Source organism: Heterocephalus glaber, unplaced genomic scaffold (genome assembly GCF_053883595.1).
Source record: "Heterocephalus glaber isolate CG9 unplaced genomic scaffold, H.glaber_assembly_v1.0 deba00001472, whole genome shotgun sequence".
In the NCBI taxonomy this organism is placed as follows: Eukaryota; Metazoa; Chordata; class Mammalia; order Rodentia; family Bathyergidae; genus Heterocephalus; species Heterocephalus glaber.
The window spans coordinates 75472183-75497331 of record NW_028258315.1 but is presented as its reverse complement, the minus strand read 5'-3'; the positions used below and the strand labels follow the sequence as shown (position 1 = coordinate 75497331).

The following is a 25149-nucleotide window of genomic DNA, read 5'->3' as shown; positions in this document are numbered from 1 at the left end:
CTGAGGGATTTACAAATACCTACTGGATTAACAACTTGAGACTCCCATGAGAACTAAAACTGAGCACTTCTGAAGATGACCTCATCCCTGGCCCTTCCTTACCTGCTCCAACCTAGAACCTGCTTCTTATGCCATGTTTTCTTTCTCAGTGAAGCGTCAACAAGCCTGACACTCAGGTGTCTAGGTAGATCATGTTCTACTCATTGTCACTGCTTAATATTTCTCTAATACCACATCCCTAAATATGACTTGAATGGACGCAACATAGTTTGTGGTGGACAATTGTGTTGAGGTTTCAAGACTTGACTTAAATGATTGGAAACATCCTGATGTGACACAATCAGAAAGGACAAAGAATCTTTTCCCCAACACTCCAGTCTGATTTTTTTTTTTTATTCCCTTCTCCTTCCCCTCCTACTCCCCCTTCCCCTTTGGGCCTTATCTTCCTATTTCACATTATCTATTACACATTTTGATCCTTATTTACATTGTCAGTGTTTTCTATGCATTTTGTAAGTGTTTTCCCTACATGGATCTTCTCACTCAATTTCTACTGCATATAAGTAGATACCTGTATATGTAAATAGATATCACAGGTGGGAACTTTGTGGCTATCCTAAAATAAATTGGATACATTCAGACATAGCATGTTCATGAAGCCAGTGGTTCTTAAAATCAGTCTGGGTACAAATATTTGAGATGCCTTAATCAGTTGACTTTCAACTGGCAAATGAATCAAGACCATGTCATCAGTCCTGGGTCTTAGCAGTGATAGGGTCCATATCCCTCTTCTCAAAGTGATTGTTAATTGGAGCTAGACACATACTCTGCCAACTACCCACTCTCTTCCTGGCACTGCAGAAGGAGGCGGGTAGAAAAAGCAGCTGGTGGCATGGAAACAATTCTCAACTTCTTTCAGTTTGCCTAGAATACTCCAAGCTGTGTGAAGAAGCTCCAGTGAGTGTTGTTTCCATTTTTGCCAAACAGTGTGTGAAACTGGAGGTTTGACAATGGTACTGATAAAAAGAAGTTAATTATAATAACTGTTTTTTTCTTGTATTGTTGAGTATATCTAGTTTAATGTGTAAATATATATTCAAATTACAGATTTATGTCATTAAGTGCTTACATACAATAATAATTAACAGAATGTAATTTAGGATTTTATATTTTTAAAGTAAGGTGATATAAAATGCTTTCATGTTTGTTTCTTATAAAAACTAGCTATTATTCTAAGATTCATCCTTCCTATTCTTTGTAGTGAAACATGTTACTGCTGTTATGAAATAATGGTGGGAGTTGACAAAATAGAATGTGGTGATCCTACATCAATCCTTGGTTTATTTTGTTTGTAAGCTTTATAGTGTCTAGCAGCAGGTCAGGAGTCTAGCAGCATTGCTTAGAAAAAAGAAATCCATGATCATGGAATGGAGGTGTTTGTGCTTACATAGAGCAAATGAGAAGTCACTTTAAAACAGAAACAGTACTATTCTAAGGGTAGGAAACTAGAGATGAGAAAGTCTACATTTGCATTCTGGCCCCATCATTCACTAGTCATGAAAGTGAGTCATTAGACTCCTCTTCTGCAAAATGGAGGTAAAACCATACCTACTTTCCTCACAGAGACATTGATCAAGGAAAATAATATGTGTGAAGAATTGTGAAAACTTTACAATACTATGCAAAAATATACTAGCCATACAAAAAGCCATGTTTTCCTCTGGGGAGTGGGAATGTGGGTTGGGGGGTGATACTGAAAATATCCGGTGTACATACTGTAGAGACTATTCTTCCTATCAGCTTCCAGGTGAAGTTGACTTTGAGGGAAGTCTGGTTGGTGACTGCAATGGTCACAGCTCTGGGCAGAGGGTGTTGTGTGAGAGAGGCATTTGCCTGTGGTGGAGCTACCACTGCTGCCAAGGGTTAGAGTCTTCCACCGTGGTCCTAGTCCAGTTGGGAGGGGCTGGCAGGGTACATGTGTGTAAGAGATGGTCTGTATGAGTCAAAGCAGATTGGCCAGTTGGCCAGTTGTTTGGGGACACTAACAGTGTCCCCAATGCACAGACATTTTAAGGCTAGTCAGAGTATGTAAGGATAATGCCAAAATTCCAAACAAATGCATTGTACATATTTAACCCATTCTTATTAATAGCCAAAGTTGAACTACCAATATAAGTGGCCAGAGTAGGATGTTTAAGTTGTTTTAGGTACATACGAACATCCAAGAGTTTCTTGGTGAAATTCGCAAACATCTGGCAGAGGTAGTGGAATTCTTGGTTCATGTTGGTGCTGAAGAAATCACATTTTGAATCCTGGAGAATGTCTATACCAGGACTGGTACCTAAGAAAAGACAGACTCTCAAAGTGAATAAGAAGCATGGAAGTGGTTCTTGAAGATTACTGTGATGACAGATTGGAAAAGTACCACATAGGGGGACATAAAATCATACATCCGCAGGAACAGATGTAAAAATGTTTTTGCAAGATATTCAATACACAATTTATATTCTACTGAAGGTTAGCCAAAAGCCTTTGAGTGTAAAGAGGAAATAAAGGCTCCAAGATGAAGAGTTATGAATTCTTTCCATGAAAAAAAATTGTGTTCCTTTCCTGTTGTTTTCTCATCAGGAAAACAAAAATGGAAGCTGGAATTCCTCTCAGGTTAGATTGTTTAGGGATATTTGTGTGGACTTGCAGTTCACAATAGTTCTGCTACGCCATAACAGATGCTGCCATATTTAATGATAAAATGTCTTAATGAATACAGTATAGAATTGTGTGCCTTGTGCAGCTGTAAGCTGGGAAACTAGAACTATTCATTTGCCCACTCATTCAGTTATTGATTTGGGTATCCAAATATTTGAACAGGTAGGTACAAAATTCTCAAGGTTGGATAGTTTCTCACTGCAGGTGCTTCTGTAGGAACTGCAAAGACTTTCCCACAGCCAGAGGCACTTCCCAGTCTTCCTGGTTTTCCCTTGTCTTCCTCTACCCATCTTGAGTTCCAAGTAGAGTCCTGATAAGTGAAAGGAAAATAGGGATCTGGTCCAGGCATGAAGCACGTACCCAGCCTATGGCAATTAAAAAAAAATTCAACCCTGAATTAGTTCTTATGAGCATTCCATTCCATGCTATGTTTGATTTTTAAGATGTCACTGAAGAGGGCCGGGGATTTAGCTCAGTGGTTTCGCCACCTGCTGCACAAACGCAAGGACCTGAGTTCGATCCCCGGTATCAAAAACAAACAAAAAAGATGTTATTGAAGACCAAGGAAACTAAAATAAGCAAACCCCAGACTACCTGTAATTCTGCTATTTATTATATTTGACTGTATTGATTTTAAAGAACAAACTGTTTTCCCAAGTTTTGTCTACATTTCAAGAGGAAAGAAAAAGCTTGTCCTGTGTCCCCCTTCTCCCTCAAAGTGACATTGTTTCAATTTCCATAAGTCTCTTCTTTGCTAAAGAGTCACAATAGCATAAAAGCTTTTTATCTGGATACCTCTTTAATGGATTTTGATATCAATTCATGAAGAACTATTTATTATCCTTTGCCCTCTGTTCCTACTTACAGTGGAAGAAGACAGCCACTTTGACAGCCTGGCTATGAATTGGTACAGTGTTTAACATGATTAGAGAATTTCTTAAGCAGCTCAGCGTTCTGAGGTAGCCAGTGGAATGTAGTGGAGGACAGTGTTTTCCAGTAGAAAATGTGGACGATGTGTTAAGCAGCAATAAGTGTCCTATACATATAATCCTCCATAATGTTTCTTTTGTCAGAACACAGAAGTAGTTTCTCATTTATAAATAGCAAGTGAAGATTAAAGAAGACACTTGCAAGACTATAAGGCCTTGCTTTCATTTTTGTAGATAAATTCCAGAATGTCAGAGTGGTTAGGTCTGTGAGTCAATGAGCCTCAGACTCCTTCTTCCTCCCCATGGTGGTTGTTGTCATAACATTTAGACATAAGAAGTATTTGTTAAATAGGAGGTGATGGCTCTCCTGTGTGATGTTCCATGAGTGTTCTGAAGTCCTCTGTTGCATTTATTATTTCATCCATTGCTCTTTATCAGTACCAGATCTGTAACAGGCTGCAATAGTGAGTGAGTAAATGAAAGTCATTGCTATTTGCTAAGACGAATGTTCCATTTTATGGGGAATTGTTCTGTACTCATCAGATACAGCAATTTCTGTGCTAGGTAGACAGCAGGACACATGGTATTGAGCTTCACAGGCCACATTCTTTCTCTCCAGCCATGTTGCACATCCATGTTGTCCCCCAGATCTTTTCTCTGCCAAGTCACGGACTCAAAAAGAGACAAATTTGTCACTAGAATCCTCCTCTAGTATCCTTTATTAAATGCTCAGGCGCTTTTTCTTTTTTTACCACTATTCACCCCTACACACACACACACACACACACACAGATGAATGGAAAAGAACACAAAGCCCAGCCCAGAAACATGCCTGATAAATGAAGACCATGATTTAGAAAACAGATACACAACCCTCTCACAACCCAGTATGCCAACCCATAACTTTATCATTTCAAGGAGGTATGGTTAGATTAATATAGGTAGTATCCGTGTTATGTTTGGCAGCCTTAAGAAAAGAATAGGAGCCGCAAGGGTCTATGTCCCTACAAATTCTTTTCTCTCCTAAGAGAGTGAAGTTCTCAGAACCACACTTGCAAGAGTACAAAAGTTCCCAGCTGGAATGCTATTCTTTCCTATTTCACCGGCAGGCTTCCAACATTTGTCCTTATATTGCACCTAAGGGAAAAATTGAAAGCTAGTACAGTGATTATGGAAGCAAATAACAAGAAACCTTGAAATAGGAACAATTGCTTTCCCGTTTTTACAAATTAGAAAACAGCAACAAAAAGTTTAAGTAACTTGTTGAAAGTCACGTTGATAATTAGCAGATTTAAGCCTCAGATGATAATTTTGTTTTATGGAATACATGTCAAATGTTCTTTATAATTAAACCTACTTTTTATTTTTTTTAAACTGAGAAAGGGATCCATAAAGCTTTAGTATTAACTGAAGTTAACCCTCAGAAAGAATTTCACAAAAGTCTGAATCTTTTTGTTCCTCGCATGTCAGTTTTTTTACTTATTGTATTAATGTATTAATCCAAATGTATCAATACATTGCAACATTTTTTGAGACATGGTCTTACTCTGTAATTCAGCCTAGCCTTGAACTCACTATGTAGCTCAGGCTGGCCTCAAACTCGCAGTGTTCCTCCTGCTTCAGCTTCCTGAGTGCTGGAATTACAGTCATGTGCTACCACCGCCAGCTAATAAATTGTGATTTTTGTCCCAGAGCTGAGACTTTTCTGATGAGAAAAAAATATTAATAGAAGAAGAATGTTAAATGTACTTCTTGAAGTTTCTATATATGTTTAAGAATTGGGCTAAGTTGGGGTTTTGAAATATTTGTGTCACTCTGTTTAAGAAGTAGTTTTTACCTTTGCTTCACAAATCAAGTAAAGTAAATATGACAGACTTTCTCTTCTGTGCAGTCTAAGATTATAGACAGAGAATGTATATTTCTCTACAGACCTGGGAAATATAATTTATCAATTCATCTATTTTCTGTAATATTACACATAGGACACCTTAGTACTCCACCAAAGCTTCTGTGGCATCCTTTGTCACAAACATGCAATTCCTATTCTGCAGCCCAGAGTGGAGTACACAATAGCTTTCTATGCCACCCCACAGAATGCCAAAACCCTATGAGTAATATGAAAGTATTGTTCAGAATTGCATTGGATAGGGGAAACTTTATAGCTGGCTTTTTCCTCCTAGTCTTAGCAATTTCTTTCTTTTTTATTATTTTCTTTTTATTTTCTAAAAATTCTTTTATTGGTACATTTCAGGTATAAAATACAGTTACATTCACCATTGGGATCTTGTACCATTACATGAGTATCTTGGTTCTTATTTTTTTCCCCTTCACCTGCCCTCCCTTCACCCCCTCCACCCTTCCCTATTTGCAAAGACTTTGTTTCTTTTTTTCCTTTTCTCATATTTTTTCTTTTCCCTTTTTCCTTTCCCCTACCCCTCCCACTACCCCTGCTCCTTTAGAACTTTTCTTCCTGTTACACAATATCAATTATACATTTTTAAAATTACAGTATCAAGATCTAGGAGACATTTACCACAGATTTTACAGAATTTAAAAGGATATAGAAAGCATATTACAAAAATCTGTTTTGAAATAAATTTGACAACTTCTAAGAAGTACCTTGGAAGACAAATTAATGAAGCTAACTCTGGAAGAAATATAAACTTTGAATAGGACCTATTAAAGAAAGTATATTCCTAGCTTGAAAACCTACCTATATGACAACAGCAGGCTCATATACATTTTAACTGATAAGTTATATCAAACAATTAAAGCAGAAAAAAGAAGGAACACTTCTCCCCTCATTTTAGGAAAACAACATTGTGCTAATCCTAAAACTGGATAAAGATAATAGAAGAAAAAAGTATGAACATAGATAGAAATTTGTTTAACAAAACCAACTATTAGAAGTCAGATCTGGCAGGATGTAGAAAGTGGTTTTGTTATAGGGATGGCAGTGTTGGTTCAGCATTGGAAGATCCACCCCCAAAAGTCATCATTTTAACAGAGGAAAGGAAAAAGCCATATAATCCTGTCACTAGTTGGAGAAAAAGTATTGGACTAAATTCTACACCTGTTCATGTAAAAGCTATCAGGAGACTAGAAGTAGAACAGAACCTTCTCAACAGATTAAAGACATGTACTCCATACTTCCAGTGAGAACGCCTTATATGAATGGAGAAGATACAATGCTTTCTCCTTCAAGTGGGGAACAAGGGCAGATATGCTTACTCTTTATCTGTCCATTAAACTTTGAAACCTAGGCCCCACCAAAATAGTCTGGCAATAAAATGACACAATTAGGATAGGATTGGCAAGGTAGAAGCAAAATCTTTATATGTAGATGAAATGATCATCTATAGAGAAAATACTAAGAAATCTCTAGGAGCCCCTAGAACTTGTATTTGAATTTAGCAGGATTAGAAAACACAAGGTATATATAAAAATTCAGGTCTGTGTATCCTTGCTATAAATGAAGAACTGGATATTGAAATTTAAAAGTTATGTAGGAGTACAAAGGACCTAGAAAAGTTAGAAAAAAAAACAGTGTTGGAAGACATTTAGTACCTAATTTTAAGACTTTTTCTAAAGCTACAGTAATCAAGGCAGTGTTGGTGTAAGGAAAGACATATAGATCATTGGAATAAAACAGAGAATCTAGAAATAGAACCACACATATATGGTCCACTGAGTTTTGAAAGATTATTTAACATTAGCATTTTATAGAATATAAACTCAATTTAAGATCCAAGGAAGAGACAGTGTTTTCAGCAAACGGCACTAGAACACCTGGTATCCATATATAAAACATTAACCTCAACCCTTTATTTCCATACATGAAAATAACTTGAAGGGATCTATGAACCTAAATAAGAAAGCCTAAAAGTATAAAACTTTAAGAAGAAATTATAAGGGAAAATGTTTATGAATTCAGGGTAGGCAAGAACTACCTAGGACACAAAAGACGATGTATAAAAGAAAAAAATTGATAAATGAGATTCCATCAAAATTTAGAACTTTAAATGACATCATTAAAATGAAAAGTAGCCCTTAAACAGACTATATTTACAATGCATATAACCTATGACCAGAATATATAAAGAATTCTTAGAGCTCATTAATAGACAACCCAATTAAAATGTAGACATAAGAAGATGATAAATAGCCAGTATAGCACATGGAAAGGTGTGCAAATCTAGAATCAGAAAAATACTAATCAGTACAATACCAAGATTGAATTATACACTCATTAGGGAGATGAAGTTAAAAGTTTTAAAAGCCTTGTGATGACTTTTTCTTTTTGTTTGATTCTCCCCCTTTGTGTTTAATTTGTCATGCCCAATGGATTCATTCTGCTGGGTTTCCTGGGGTTGTGATCCTCCTTTTCTTTTCCTAGGGTATTGTCTAAAAGTTTTTGGAGTGCCGGTTTGATATTCATGAAGTTCCTGAGGTGCTCTTTATCATGAAAGTATCTTATTTTTCCATCAATTTTGAAAGATAGTTTTGCTGGGTACATCAATCTGGGTTGGAGGCTGTTTTCCTTTAGGGCTTGAAATACATCACTTCCCAAGCTCTTCTTGCCTTGAGGGTTTGCATTGAGAAGTCTGCTGTGATTCTGATAGGCTTTCCTTTGTTTCTTTTCTCTCACTGCTTGTAAAACTTTATTCTTCTGTTGGATTTCTGGATTCCTATTATATGCCTATGTGTAGTTTTTTTTGATCAAGGCTATTTGAAGTCCTATATGCCTCACTCATCGGTATGTCAAGTTCTTTTCCCTTGCTTGGGAAGTTTTCTGCTGTCACTTCTGTGAACAGTTTTTTTATGTCATCTGCACTCTCTCCTCTTTCTTCATTGACTCCAATCAGTTTTATGTTATTCTTCTTTCCATCATCTAGCAGCTGCTGGATTGATTTCTCGTGTTCCTTTACAATTTTAAAGCAAATTTTCTTTTCCTGGTCACTAATTGCAATCTTTTCTTCTATATCTGAAATTCTATCCTCACATTGGTTCATTCTGCTGTGCAGACTTTCAGTGGAGTTTTTAATCTCCTGGATATCTGTTTGCATCTGTTTTATGGATTCCATTTGTTTCCTGTGTTGGGATTCCATCATGTTCCTCAGATCCTCTATTTTTTTATCTGTGTCCTCTCTAGATTTATTAATCATGTCTTGCACCGTGAGCAAAATCTTTGCTGTTATCTGAGTAATTATTTCTGATTTCATTTTTCCCAGATCCTCTTTTGTTGCCAATTCAGAGAGTCCAGGTGGTTGAGTATCAGATTGTTCCATCTCGTTTCCCTTTGAGGTTGCTGTAGGTGATCCAGAAGTCAGTTTTTGAGGCTTGTTTACGTGTCTTCTCATTTCCACGTGGGGGTGGGGGGTGCTTCTGGCACCTGTGAGGCTCACCTTCTCTGCCCTAGGAGCTTGGGATGGTGGAAGGGGAGCTTCCTTCCGGGTGCTGGGACCAGCTCACCTTCTCTGCCCTAGGAGCTTGGGATCAGCAATTTCTTTATTCAGATTTTATTTTTGCATTAGTACATGTTTGCAATACATAATGATTACATTCTTCGTGGGAGTTGGTTCATGGACATAACACATTTAAATTCTTTTTTAATCCCCTTCTCTTTCCCTTCCTCCTTTCTTCTCTGTACCTTTATTTCTTTATGTTCTTCCCTTTTGGAAAAGATCTCCCTATTTTCTTTAATCAATCTTTTATTTTGCTCTTTATTTATATTTTGGTTTTCTCATGTAAGAGAAACCATGTAATATTTAAGCTTGTGCATCTGATTTATTTCACTTACAATTACGGTCTCAAGGTGCATCTATATCCCTACAAATGGCATTTTATCCTTCTTTATTTTCATCTGTTGATGGCCATATAGACTGCTTTCATGATTTAGCTCTTATGAATTGTGCTACTGTCAACATGGATATGCCTGTAACTCTCAGTAAGATACCTAGAATTTGAAGAGCTGGGTTGAATGGAATTTTTGTTTTTTGAGTAATCTCCATACTGATTTTCATAATGCCTGTACTACTTTGCATTCCCACCAACAACGTAGAAGCATTCCTTTTTCTTCCACAGCCTCTCCAGCATTATTTGATTTCCTGATGATAGTCATTCTTTCTGGAGTAAGATGGAATCTCGGTGTTGTTTTAAATTGCATTTTTCTAATGGTCAGAGATGTTGAACATTTTAAAGTGCATTTCTTAGCCATTTGTACTTCTTCTGAGAAGTATCTATTCATTTCAGTTGACCATTTTTGATTGGATCTTTTTGTTTTTACCCATTTAATAAGACTTTGGCAATAGGTTTGTCATAAATAGCTTTTTTCAGATTGAGACAATCTCAATCTTCTATACCTATTTTCTTATGGGGTTTTATCATGAACGAATGCTGGATTTTGTTAAAGACTTTTTCTATATCTATTGAGATAATCATGTGACTCTTGTTCTTGTTTCCATTTGTATTATCTATTACATTTATTGATTTACACATATTGACCAATCCTTGCATCCCTGAGATGATACCTATTTGGTCATGATGTATCATCTTTTTGATGATTTGTTGTATTCTGTTTGCCTGTAACTTGAGGATTTTTGCATCTATGTTCATTAAAACTATGGAATGCTTCATGAATTTGCATGTCTTCCTTGGTTAGGTGCTATGTTAATCTTCTCCATATTGTTCCAATTTTAGTATATATGATGTCAAAGTGGGCACTGGTCTTTTATAACTTTTGTTTTATTGTAATCAAAAGAAATAAGCCAGCCATGGTGGCCAATGGCTGCAATCCTAGCACTCTGGGAGGCTGAAACAGGTGGATTGCATGTTTGAGCCCAGCCTAAACAAGTTAATGACTTAGTGAGACCTTTTCTCAAAATTTAAAAATATGTTTAAAAGGACAGGGATTTAGTGTAGTGGTTCTGGCACTGGCCTTGCAAACGCAAAGTCCTGAATTTGATCCCTGGTACCCCCCTCCAAAAAAAGACAGGGATATAGCTTAGTGTGAAAGTCCTGGGTTCAGTCCCTGATTTTAAAAAGGAAGAGAGAAAGTATGGTCTTGCCAAACACAGATTTTCAAAATCACCTAGAAGCATTCTTATTTAGAAAGACAGCTTTATCTTTCATCTTTATTTTGTTGATAACCATAAGATTTTGTTGTAAAAGAAAAAGATGAAAGGTAATACTGGACAGAAAAAAGAGAACCTGTTTCTTTGTACTCTCGGTATTTGTTTCTGTCACTCATATATTATAAAGAAGACTTAAATACTGCGATCTAGATTGAACTTTTAAAAAATAGCTTTTGAGGGCCGGGGATTTAGCTCCGTGGTTTCGACTCCTGCTGCGCAAGCGCAAGGACCCGAGTTCAATCCCCGGTACAAAAAAAAAAAAAGCTTTTGAGAAAGTGAAAAAAGACAGAAGAAAGTGTGGAAGGTGAAATTACTAACAAATAGTTTCTTTTCCATTTTTTTTTTTTGCAGTACTAGGAATTGAACCCAGAACCTTCACACTGATTGTAACTGAATGTAGAACTTTCACCCTGAGTTAAGTTCCCAGTCTTTTATATTTCTTTTTATTTTAATAGCTAGGATTGTGCCTCCATGCATGGCTGGCTATTTTCTGTTCTTATCGACATTTCCTTATACTTTTTTATTCCTTCGTATTTATGAAAGTTCTCTTACATATAGTTAACATGATGTCATTCCTTTGGGTCACACTAAATTGTATGAACAAACATAATTATAGGTACAGATTTTGTGGGGCAAAGCTTACAGCATTGAATATCTAGTTGCAATAGAGAAATTGATTTGAAAACTAAGATTAATTTAAATACATTTATTAGAATACATTAATCCCCTCTTTTTCTGTTAGTAGGGGAGGAATAGACCTAAACTCCATTATTTCTTCTCAGTAAGAGACAATATTCTATGTTTATGAGTTCAGGCTCTGGAATTGGCAGATCTGGATCAAATTGAGGCTCTGCAATAGATTTAAGCTTCTTTGAGCCTTGATTTCCCCATCTGTAAAAAGGGATGATAATCATTTACACTTTTCAGGGTGACACTGGAGATGCAACATGATGATGTGCTGTGTATAAAGCTTATAGTCCAAAGTTGGGGAGAAGTAAATGTCAGCCAACACAATGGTGTTATTCTTATCACTATATTGTCGTTAACGTCAATCACTGTCTGGGAGTGTAGGAGCAACCAGATGGTTGAAGGGTCTAGTATAAAAAATTTTTTTGAAACAAATAAATGCTCTTTATTAAATTTTTAAATGATTTGTTTAATAATTCAGTATATGCAACCAAGTTTAGTGATTAGATCCAGTTTACACTGTAGCTAAGTTAAATCATTAACCCCCAATCTCATCCTACACAGGACGTGGCAGTAGCTTTGTAGTCAGCTCCTCCTCTTGTCCAGCTCTTTCATTCCACATTCCCTTTGTTTTTCTTACACATTACCTCGGATTGAGACCCCTTCTGAACATAGCTTGCAGCTCATTATTGCTCATTCCCAACAAACACTCAAGTTCACCTGCTCTTCCTTCTTTGCTTCTCCTCTGCTTCACCCCCACTCCCATGCGTGCACGTTTGTCCCTGCAGAAGAGGATGTGTTTGGTTGCTCTTGGTCAAGTCACATGGTGGTTTTATGAGAAACTACGTTTCCTTTTGCTTTTGTTCCTGGTGGGAAACACCATTTATTTTTCCCCAGGAAGTCCTGTCATTGAGATGGGAAAATATGTTTCCTGGCCAAATGCCACTGGAAAGACAGTCCCCAGCCTGTACAAAAACTAAATGCTGCTTTTGGAAGTGGCGATTGTTCGCATTGAAGCACTACTGGAACTCCCTGCAGTTCCCTCCTTCAAAGTTCTCACATCAGGAGCAGCATTAGCCCAGTGAGATATTTCTTCCCCTTCTCATTGTATACCAGATGTGGTATTTAGCCCCAGCACATTAAGTATCAAAAGATTGCTGTTTTTCTTTCTTTGATATCAATTAGTACTCTATTTCCTCTTTACTTTTCCATTGTGTTTACCCAAAACAAGGCAAGATCTGAGATTTCCTGATTTATACCCTATGCTTCTCTACACAGGCATTCTGCAGCATACCAATCCCATCCTCATATTTTATACCAGTTAAACTCAGGCAGTTTAATCCAGACATCTTATTTGTTCAAGTCATGCTTACTTGCAGGTAATGCTGGGAATTCTAGGGCATCATTTGGGAATAGGAGGAGGTTAAGAAAGGTTAGAACCACCAAGGAAAAGAGGCTACACGGGATTTCTCTTTTCCCTGCCAGGAAAAGAACAAACCATGCCTATAGGAACACGATAAACATGGTAAACAGAAGATTATATAGGATGGCTTTTCAACACTACACTGTCTAATCTGATGGGTAAATTGTGTAGCAACTGGAATCTCTTCTGAATATACAGCATACAGGTGTTTGTCAAGTCTGATTCTTAATCCATAAGACGTGTTCCTTTCAATATTTTCTCAGGAGCCTTCTGGGTGAATTGTCCACCATGGATCTGTCCCATTTCTGCTGGGACATCAAGCCAATTTAGGTGATTTGATCGTTATTCAGTCAAGATCATAATTGGGTGAACAATTTCCTGGAAACTTCATACCCCACCCCCCTTTTTTTTGGTACTGGGAATTGAATTTGGGACTTTGCAGTTGTGAGGCAGGCGCCCAAACCACTGAGCTAAATCCCTGGCCCCCTCTCCCCTTTTTGAAAACAAAGTTGGGAACTTTCTATGTTTCTTTGTAAAGGCTTTGCATTTTCTAACAGTGGCCAGAGAAGGGTGGAAACAAATTGTACAGAACTATTCGGGTTAGCTGTTTTCCATAAAATCAAATCAGTCTCAGTCTTTAAGCATTTAAGGGACCAAGTGGCATCAAGAATTAGGCAGGTTGGTTGGAATATCTTGATGATGTTCTAGCACTGACTGTGATATGTGTGCTCTGTGCTTTATCTTCTACTTGTTATTAGTACATGTTTGCAGTACATAATGATAATGTTCATTGTGGGGACTTGGTGCATTTACATAACACATCTTACTTTTATTTCCTTTTCCCTCTTGTCCCACTCCCTCCATTTTTAGATCTCTCTCATTTGCCAAAGATCTTTCTCCCCATTTTTATTATCTATATTTTATTTTGTTCTTTAAATTATTTATACTTTAGGTCTCTCATATAAGAGTAGCCGTGCAACATAGAAGCTTGTGTGTCTGATTTCTATCTCTTCTCTGAGAATTTCTAGTCCTTTACTTCAGCTTTCTTACTGACAGTATTAATAAATGGACATAGCAATCCATTTTTTGCTTCTGTAACAGAATACCTGGATAATGTATTACAAACAGAAATTTATCTCATAATCTTGGAGGCCAGAAAGTCCAAGATTAAGATCCCAGAATCTAATGGCAGCCTTCTTGCTGGGTCATCAGATGGTAGAAGCCTGAGGGCAAATAAGCAAAATAAGTACTCCTTCTATTGATTCGTTTGATTGACTGATTGATTCTGAGACTGAACCAAGGGCCTTCCCACAGAACTACATTCCTAGCTCATTTTTATTTTTTATTTTGAAACAGGGTCTTGCTAAGTCACTAAATTGTCCAAGCTGGTTTTGAACTTTCAATCTTCCTACCTCAACCTCCCAGAGTCCTGGGATTACAGGCCTGTGTCATCATGCCCATCTTCACCCTTTTATAATGCCATTAGTCTCAATCATGAGAGCAGAGCCCTTGTGGTCTAATCACTTCTCAAAGTTCATTCATCTTCATACTGTTGCAATGGCAATTAAATTTCAACATGAGTTTTAGAGGGGACAAACATTCAAACTACACTATTGATTTTTCTGTAAACATTATTTAACAAGCTCAGAGTGAAATAATTATTGCTGTAGCATTCAGAATCCTGAGTTCACCATCAGCAGCTCTCTGTTACCTCCTTTACACACATACAGTACTGGAATATGTACAGTAGTTAAATATAATTTTCTTTGCCTTCTTGACTTTGCTTGCCTTTCTTGTTTCTTAAAATGACATCCTCCCTTAAATCTCTGCTTCTCAAAGTGCTGCCCATTTTACTAGTGTGTGATCATGAACAAGTCATTAAATATCTGACTCTGTGATGCTTTTTCTATGGAAGTAGGATATTTGTTTGAAACAGTGAGGACAGGCTCCATGATGCACTCATAATAAATGAGCCCCCAATTTCAGGAGCTTAAAAACACAAAGTTTATTTCTCATTCATGCAATGTGTCCAGCGAGGCTCAGTGAAGGGACCTGCTCCTCTTAGTTACTCATCTACCTGGGAAGACTGGGATTGAGGGTAACTTGAAAGAAGGTTTAAAACTCATGTAACTTCTGCTCAGAATTCATTAGTCAAAGTGATTACATGGCCACATCTAACTTCAAAGACAGAGTAGAGAAGGGCAATGCTAATGCTTCCCAGAAGAAGCAGAGCTGCAAATTTGATGAAACATTATAATGGTTACCTTATCCTGGGTAAAGAAACCCTAAGACACCATCCACCAGAGCAGCCTCAATGTGGTTATGGAGGAAAGAGAGGAGAAAAAAATTACATACACACACACACACACACACACTCACACATATGTTTGCAAACTGAACTGGATGAGAACTGAATCAAATTTCTCCTTAAGGTCAACATTAAACCTAACCATTGAATTTGATTCAGTTCTTGTCCAACTCCGTGTTCGACCGGAATCATGGAAAGAATCAAGTTTCTGAACTGAGGTGCCACTGTAAATCTTCTATGTGCCTTATTTTAAAAAATAACATTTTAACTATACCTTTATTTACCCAGGCACTTTAATTGATGGATGTTTTCTATAAAACAATGCAGAAAGATCTTGCTTTCATGAATCTTCACTCACTGAGCAGTTTCTTGCACTTTCTATGTCTAATGCCATTCAGTGGTTCAGTGGTAGAGTATGTACAGATATGCTTCATCAGTAACTTATTCCAGTCTCTCAGTTATCTTTCCCTGGTAGCAAACATTATCTAAGATTATATCACCAACAGTTCCCCCAGATAAAAAGTATCATTTCTTAGGGTTAGCCAAAGGTGATTATTTGCTCATTAATAGACTCAGTCATGGTATAAGATAGTCTCAGGTTGTGCTTCTTACCATGCCCAAGTAAGCTCCATGGATATTCTCTTCTCTGTTCTTTTCCAAATGCTGGGGCCTAATATGAATGTCCTAATTTTTCATGAATTATATAGTCATTGCTTCTTAGTGATCTATGTGCCTTATAACTTCAGCGCTGCTTCTTTCAATATTTAATTTGAAACCCAACTTCTTACTCAGTTCTCATTTGGATCATTCACAGTTTTTTTTCTCCTGTATCTTCCACCTCCATAACTTGCATTTCTTTTTTAATGTGTTACATTGCTTCTCTTTTTCAGAAATATACCAACCTTGAATGCAAAACTAAATCTTCAACTTGGAGTAAATGATACCCCATATATCCCAAAGAAAGTGAGAAAAGAGTAGTGACTATAAACTACTACCTATTGAGATTCCAGGGAAGATGAGATTTGACATGTAAAAGGCTTATTGAGTGCCCTTCGGATTGGCATTTGTGAAAGGGACCAGAAGGCCTGGAGATGAGGAAACTGTCAACGATGATGTGGACTCAATGATAACCTAAGCTAATGCCACAGGCAGCTCGGGAGCTAGAGTACTCATTCAGAGCTACTCTAAATTGGCCTGAGATGGCCAGGCGTTTCTCTTGCCCCACTGGTCAGCTATTAGAGTTGGGCTGTCTCTGGAAGTAAAGTTGCTCTCTGCTACACGATCCCTGCAAGATCCTTACCTGAAAGCTCTCTGCGCCAGCACTGCCAACAGCTAAGACAGGCCTTCATTGCAGAGGAACCTGGGTGGTACCTCAGAGTGGCCACTACAGTCAGAGAAAGTCAGGAAATTGGAGACCACAGTTCAGTTCTGTCTTGTTTCATAAACTCAGAGTGAAGAAGGCATTTAGGTCTGCCTCAGTGTTCCATCACCTAATTGTGTTGGTGACAATGTCTTTACAGGCATCAAGCTATATTTTCTTCCTTTTTAATCCTTTAGTGTTTTAATGTAGCCCTTGCTTGCTTCTGTGTTTGGTGTCCTCGGCATGGACCTTTAAGGAGCCCCCTCATTTTCTTTCTGCTGCTATGACAGTGAATGCATCCTCTGCATTGAAATGCTCTAAATATGGTTTCACATTCCTTTTCTTCTAGTTCTGAGGGGCTCATGTGCTTCCAAACATCAGTTTGTTTAATAAAATTTGGACTGTTTTCTGTGAGCAGCTGCTGCTAAGCATATCATTCCTGTGCCTTTTCTTTGAAAAAGCTACAGTTGGAGTGAGCTCCCCACTTTCTTCTTTCATCCCACAGATCATTTCCATACAGCCCACTCAATATTGCCTGGCAGCGCAAGGGACCAGAATAGCAAGGAGAATTGAAACCCACAGAAGAGCTGCAGCCTCCTCCTGCCTTGTATACTTGTAAGCTGAGCTGCTAACAAGTGGCAGAATTGATTCATTTGAATTTCATCTCCTTTCATTTTCTCAGCTTTCCCTCTGGTGCTGGTCATAATGAGCCGTGAAAATGACCCAGAACAGAGGAGGCAGATGGGGACCGAAGAATCAGGGGTTGAGATAATCCACAGTTTAAACAGTCAAGAATTGTCCTTGGCTGCTCTACTTCCCACAGCTCCTTTCATCCCACAGTGGCCACTGCACAAAGCTGCCAGTCAAGGAGTCATTTCACAAGTAGCCGCTGGAATGATTTTTTTTTCTTGCTTTGGCACTCTCTCATTAAAGCTTCCATCTTGTTCCTCTCAGAAAGAGCTCAAGCTTTCCTGGCAACCTGGGAGGACATAACATGGAAGCTTCCAAGGGATGAATATTTAAAAATAAAACTATTCCCATGGTTCTTTCTAGCCACTGTGATATCTCCTCTTTTCTGGTCAGCGAAGAATGCTCTCCTCTGAGGAGAACAGGCACACATTTTAAATAAAGGACCACAGAAATAATAGCGGTGCTTCTTTGTGCCAGGGGAAGGCATTCAGCCTAGCCAGGAAGTATTTGCCAGCACCAATGAGAATGACTGTCCCCATTCTACCCCCACAGTCACTGCCTGGAAAACACTTTTCAGCCAGCCATGCTCTCTGAGTTCTGGCTGCAGGCCAGCAAATATGGCCTCCACTATAAATAATTATTGGTAAGTTGTGAACAGCTCTGTTCAAATCCCCAAACAGAAAAGAATGTACTCCCTGGAAAGTAGAAGCATAGGCTTTTTAGGTAACCAAGACCTCAGTTTCCTCATCATAGAATGAGTACCACCTGTTTCTGTAGCTGAAGAGACCTCAGTGTCTGCAGCTTTGAGATGATCACCAGGACTCCAGGGAGCTGCAGCAGCTGAGCACAGGAGCCCTGGCGCACGCTCAGCTGTTCCATGTCCCTAAGGGTTTTAATGATGTCTTTCCTTCTAAACCTCAAAGTAGAAAAGTGGAAAAGGAGGTGCTGGCACAGTTAGAGTGAAAAATTCACTTAGTACAGATTTGATCTCCCCCTGCCTCTCACTCCCCATAAATATTTGAAATTCACATTTCCACTATGTGCTTCTGAGATCTATGGGCTGTGTCAGTGTCACAGGCTTGATAACAGTATATCCAGGACATCAGTACTAGTCCCAAACTGCTAAATGATGGTAACCCTCATAGAACCCGGCCTCATCATCCCTGTAATCTAGCCAGATGCCAGCTTTCGTGAATTGGATGCTTCCTTCCTCATTTCCCCAATGAGAGGGGCCTTTTGTTTTTATTTTGTACCTCATTGCACAAAGAGCCTGTCATAATTAGTGGCTCTCTCTCCTCCCCCTCCTCCATTTCCATATGGACTGCCTACAGGTGAGAGGGGGCAGTCTGCACTGGTAAGGGCAGGAGTCCAGCCTTCACTCATCAGATGTTTAGGTTCTTAAGAAGCTCCACCATGTTTCCAGCCACTCACCCTTCCACTGAGCATGCATGTTCTGAGCACTGTGTCGTCAGCCTGCAGGCAGCTCTGGGAATGCCCGCAGCTGTGACATTCAGATGGTGCACAGGCCCAACCATGCATGGATGTTTTGCTGTATTATGTGCAATCATCCCATCTGTGACTTTAGGAATTGCTGAACTGGAAACAGAGAAAGGGAAAGAAATGCTCAGGTGGGCTCTGCTTCTGCTCAGACTGTTACTAAATCAGGGAGTCAGGGATATCATGCCAGCCACATTGCCTTCCTGCCTCATAAGCTGTGATTCTGTGTAAAGCAAAAAGGAACATGGAAGTTAGAAGTGACAGGTTGTGCCTGATCAAATATGTTTGCACTGACTGTATAAAAGTTGGCTTAATACATTAGGTATTTGTCACAATTCCTGAATCTATCCCATGTACAATGAAACTTGTGACTGCACACTAATATGACGGTGGTCTGCTTTGTAAAACCTGTGAAAGCATTTAGAGGAGATAAGATGCGGATTTATGTTATCTTGTTCTGGAAATAGCTCTCTGTCCAGCTTGACTTTGTTAGCTTCTCTGAACTGGTTCTTCTCATTTTTACTTACCTTACCTGCCAGTTAGTTTGCTGAGACAGAGAAAATGCTAGAATGGGGGATGTCAATTCAGACTTATGTAAAGTGGCATGTCATGTCTGAGCAAGGACATAGGGGAAGTCTCACTGTGTGATGCAGACAATTAAATGGGGTTGGAAAGTTTTATTTGGTTTGTTGTTGACAAAAGTTAAGTCCCTGGGTAACTGTTAATTTTTCCGGGTGGTTCCCAAAGGAAAAATCAAGCCAACTCACAGCAACATATTTACTTGTGGAAAATTGATGAACTGCACAGTATGGAAAAGATAGCCATAATCTCAGTTCTGATTTCCTTTTTTTCCCCTTTGGAGTTTCTTTCTTGTAAAAAGAAGATTTCTTTTGATTAGGAAAAAAAAAAACATGTCTAACTGAGAAGGTAAAGGGCTCACGTGGAGATCAGAGAGGACAGGTATAGGCTCCAAGTCATTTATCTAAAAAGTGCTACCTCCTTGACCTGCTGGCATAATTTGATAAACAGGAAGCAGCCTGTCTGATGATTCTACTGTTAGAACTAAATTTCCATCAGTAATACTCAGACAAGTTCTTTGTGTGACTTTGTGTTAGTTGCTTGGTTTTACATTTTGTCTTCCACTTTTAGGAAGACTTTAGTTTCTTTGAAAAATATATACCCCAGGAAAAAATAAGTAAGGAAAACTATGATCTTACACAATCTCCCATCCAATCCTTGAGAAAATGAAATTTTAAAATGTACATAGTGACAAGTGTATGGGCACATGCCTGTAATCCCAGCACTCTGGACGGCTGAGGCAGGAGGACTGCAAATTTAAGCATAGACTGTATAACTTAACAAGATGATGTCTCAAAATAAAAAATAGGAGGCCAGGGATGTAGATCAATGTGGTTCAATCCCCAGTATCCCCCCAAAGTACACATTTAGGCTACTTAACAGAATGAAAATTGTAAATTTGAAATCAAGGGCAAATTATATGAAGGTTAGAGCTGATTTATACACCACTGAGCAGCTTCTGCTAGTTGGAGGGTAACAATTCCAATGTGATGGGCAGTAGTTCTGTAAAGGAAAATTATGAAACTCAAAAGAGCTGTTTTTGTTATAAGTTGATTTTTGACTGTCTGGTTTTCCATGTCATACATTATCTGTGTAATCGGTTTAACTTCAGACCCCTTACCCACACCACTGATTGTTACTGGATTTTTGAATTTCTGATTAGGAAAAACACTGAATGGGTAGATAATGTGAGTATACGTCATTTCTCTATTCATCTCTAACTGAAAGCAGGATCCAGGCATCAGTCAGTCTGTGGTCATCAGTCTGAGTAATTTAGTGAGAATTTATTTACGTGAGGCTGCAGTTCTGGATAAGGGTTACTGGGGAGTAAATGGCCAAAATATGATGAGAAGAGAACTTCTTGAGATTCTACTTACTCTCCAGGCTTGATTATGGAGAGTGGGCTTCATAGACAGAACATTGGAAGAGAACTTCATACTATCCAGATACTGGCAACAGCTCATAACTTAATAAAATGTTATTTGTTTCAAATCATGTATGTTATTTGAATTTGTTTCAAATTCTGTATTATATGAATTGCCATACATGGCACTTAAATCCATCATTGAATCTCTGGAACCTTTGCTCCCTTTGAAGTCATCTCTCTGTTATTGTCTTTATGTTTGCAGCATAGCTTTTGAGAGAACCAGCTAACCACGCACACACACACACACACACACACACACACACACACACACACACACACCCTCAGAACTACCGCACAGGCTCTGTTTTTAAAAATGTGTTTAAAAGAGAAATTCTGCAAAGAAAGAAATAGGTTACATTTATTATACTCTGACTTGTGCCAGGCTCTGTTCTAAGTACTTTATCTAAATGATCTCATTTAATCATTACTACAAATAGAAAAAGAAAGTCCTGCTGTTACGTGCATTTTACAGATGGAGCAACCAAGGAAAAGCAAATTTATTAAATGAACTGGGGCTTACACTCAGACAGTCTGATTCCTGAGCTCCTAACTGCTGGGGTACAGTGATAGAGCACTAATTCCACACCAGGCAGTGTACCAGACACCAGGGATATATGAGCAAACAATATTTAAATTTGTTATTCAGATTTGACCTTAGAATTGCACAAATGTCTTTCATCTGTGTATCAGCTTTTCTGGGCTGCTTGGATGTTGCCATAACAACTTGGAACATTATTGACTATGATTGTCAGCAAATAGAATTAAATAATTTGGTCTCTAATGACAATGGAATCACTGATACCCTTTAGGATGTAGAAATTACAACATTTTTCAATGAGGTCTTTATTATACTTTTATTAAGAAGCACCCTCTTTGATGAGTTGTTAGTCTATATCTGTTAAACAAATATCAATCAAACCTTGTGACAAGAAACATAAATATATTAATGTCATTAATCATTAAAATAGTAATGTATATTAATTAACTTTAGATACAAAGTAAATATCCTCAATGTAGTGGCCTTTATTGTTCACAAACTGATGAGTAGTGTGATAGTTTTTCACAGTCCTGGCTGGGCTCATCCATCAGTCTGTGGTCAGCTGCAGATTGGATAGCTGGTGCTAATGATCTAGGCTCCGCTTTTTATACATTTGGAGTATGGCTTCCTGTATGCTGGGAACACTGAATTCTCCATTATATGGTCACTCATCATCTAACACTCTAGCTAGGGTTTGTTTACATGTGGCTGGACAGTGTCCCTTTTGGAGGGGCCTCAGATCAGAACTGACGTAGTGTTGTTTCTGTCAAAGTGATTCTGATCAAAGCAAATCCCGAGACAACCTAGATTCAAGGAGGCTAAAAATAGACTCTACTTTTTGATGGGAGTAGGTTTAAGGTCACATTACAATAGAACACAGATGGTACAGGTTGAGGAATAGGGGAAGCCACTTTTGGAAATCATCTACCAAACCTCATGAGATACATACTACCATAATCATTTTACAGATAAGAACATAGAGGCCCAGTATTAAGTTACATGCCCTAGAAAATCACAAAACTAATAAGTAGTAAATTCCTTGCAGTAACTAGTGAATTGTTAAGAATGTTAGAAAAACTTAAATATGTCAAACTTCAAAACCTCTTTCTAAAAACACTACTTTATAAGATTTTCAAGACCTTTATGAGTTATATTCTTAAATAATCTTTTCCCAAATGAAAGTGGAGACCGAATATGATGAAATAGTAAAGTATAAAATTCCACATGATAACAGACTCATTTGCATTTACTTATAGGCATAGGTTTTTTTCCACTTTATTAAATTCTTTTATTGGCACAATGTAGGTATATAACACTCATTGGGAATTGTACCTTTATATAATGCATCTTGGTTCTTATTTTTGCCCCATTCCTAGCCCTCCCTTCACGCCCTCCACCCTTCCCTATTTACAAAGACTTTATTTCCATTTTTTCCATTTCTCAGCATTTTTCCTTTCCCTTCTTTCCTTTACCCTGTCCCTCCCACTACCCCTACCCCTTTGGACCTTTTCTTCCTATTTTGCATTATCGATTATTCATTTTAATCATTGGTACATTTTAGGTATACAATATAATGACATTCATCATTGGAAATTTGCACCTTTACATAGTCTCTCTTGGTTCTTATTTTTCACCCTTGCCCAGCCCTCCCTTCAACCCCTCCATTCCTCCCTATTTACAAAGATTTTGTTCCTATTTTTCCATTTTCTCATATTAATCCCATTCCCTTATATCCTTTCCCCTAGCCCTCCTACTTCCTTCTCCTTTGCCCCTTTTCTTCCTATTTCACATTACCTATTATACATTTCACTCCTTATTTACACTTTCAGTTTCTCACACCAGAGAAACTATTCAGTATTTATACATGTGTGTCCTATTTATTTCACTTAAGAGTATCGCCTCAATGTACATCCACTTGGCTATAAATGTCTCTAATTTCTCATTTTTTATGGCTGTATAGTACTCCATTTTATAAAAAAAAAACCACCACATTTTCTTTATCCAGTCTCCAGTTGATGAGCATTTGGGCTGTTTCCAAGTTTTAGCTATCACAAACTGTGTTGCTATGAACATGGGTGCACATATATCACTGTGGTATGATTCTTTTAATTCTTTGGGGAAGATCCCCAGCAGTGGAATAGTGGGGTCAAAGGGACTTGCAGTCCTAGTTCTTTGAGGTATCTCCATACTGATTTCCACAGTGCTTGCACCAGTCTACACTCCCACCAGCAGTGGAGTAGGGTTCCTCTTTCCCCACAGCCCCACCAGCATTTGTTATTGGTTGATTTCATGATAGCAGCCATTCTTTCTGGAGTGAGGTGGAATCTCAGCATTGTTTTCATTTGCATCTCTCGAATGACCAGTGATGTTGAACATGTTTTTATGTATTTATTCGCTATTTCTACTTCTTTGTCTTCATTTCAGATGCTCATTTTGGGATTGGGTCTTTAAATTTGGGATGCCCATTTTTGGATTGGGTTCATTTCAGATGGCCGTTTTTGGATTGGGTCTTTAAATTTGGGAGGTCTGATCTTTTTAAGTTCTTTATAGATTCGAGATAGTAGACCTTTGTGTGAAGAAGAGCAGGTGGAGATTTTTTCCCACATTGTGGGTTGTCTCTTCACACTGCTGGTGGTTTCTCTTGCTGTGCAGAAGCCTTTTAATAAGAAGAGATCCCACTTGTTGATTGTTTGTGCTAGTTCATGGGCAACTGAGGTTTTGTTCATAAAATCTTTTCCTACACTGATGTCTTCAAGAGTTCTACCTAACCTCTCTTCCAACTGGTTCAGAGTTTCTATTTTAATATTTAGATCTTAAATCCATTTTGATTTTAGTTTAGTACATGGTGAGAGATATAGGTCTAGTTTTAATCTTTGGCAAGTTGAAGCCCAATCTTTCCAGCACCATTTATTAAAGAGGCTATTTTTCCTCCAGTCAGGGTGTTTGGCTCCTTTGTCGAAGATGAGATGGCTGAGTGTGTCTGGCGTTGTTTCTGCATCTTCTCATCTGTTCCACCGGTCCTCAGGTCTATTTCTTTGCCAGTACCATGCTGTTTTTATCACAGTAGCTTTGTAGTAGAGTTGCAGTTTGGGGATTGTGATACCCCCTGCCATGTCTCTGTTACCAAGAATTGCTTTTGCTATTCTAGGTCTCTTCTTGTTCCAAATGAATTTTTGGATTGTTTTCTCAAGGTCCGTGAAGTATGCTGCTGGGATCTCAATTGGAATTGCATTAAATCTATATAGCAGTTTTGGAAGTATGGCCATTTTCACTATATTAATCCTTCCTACACAGGAGCAAGGGATGTCTGTCCATTTTTTGATATCATCTTCAATCTCTCTTTTCAGAGTAGGCATAAATAGTTTTAACCAAGGGATATTTAATTCAACAAAAGAGACCCTTGGTGATAGCTATACATTATTGATGTTTATCATCTCTGTGGGCACAGACATTAGTTGGTGTTGGGTGTTTCTCTATGGTAATACTATGTAGCTGATAGTGATCAAGTGCAGATAGAGTTCTCCTTTGCAAAACATTTTGCCTCATATTCCCCCGGTATATTTTCTAAAGGAAGAGGTTTAACTAGTAGTAGCTGCAGTACAGATAGTGTCAAATGCCGTTCAGTAGATCTGAATTTAGCGATTATCTTCTCCTATGGACTTTTACACTATAAAATTAGTGAAGCTTGGAGGCCCCTATGGCAGAGAGCCTCATATATTCAAAAGATTCTGGGTTAAAAGTTAATTTATTGAAAATTCCTGAAAATTTTAACAGGCTGATATCCATTGATTTCCAAAGATGTTTTTCAGACTCACATGACTTTAGGATATTCATTTGGCAGAATTCTTAGTCACCTAGCTTCCTACAGAACTC

The 25149-nt window shown here is 38.1% G+C and overlaps 1 protein-coding gene and 1 non-coding gene across 14 annotated transcripts in view; one reads left to right on the top strand and one right to left on the bottom strand.

The window, feature by feature from the left end:
- Lrrc3b (leucine rich repeat containing 3B) overlaps positions 1-25149 on the top strand; it is an 89407-nt gene that overhangs the window by 45015 nt on the left and 19243 nt on the right. The gene's annotated exons all lie outside the window — the stretch shown is intronic.
- On the bottom strand, positions 10252-10358 carry LOC147826415 (U6 spliceosomal RNA). Its single transcript, XR_015439666.1, has one exon. It is a non-coding gene; the product is annotated as a U6 spliceosomal RNA (small nuclear RNA).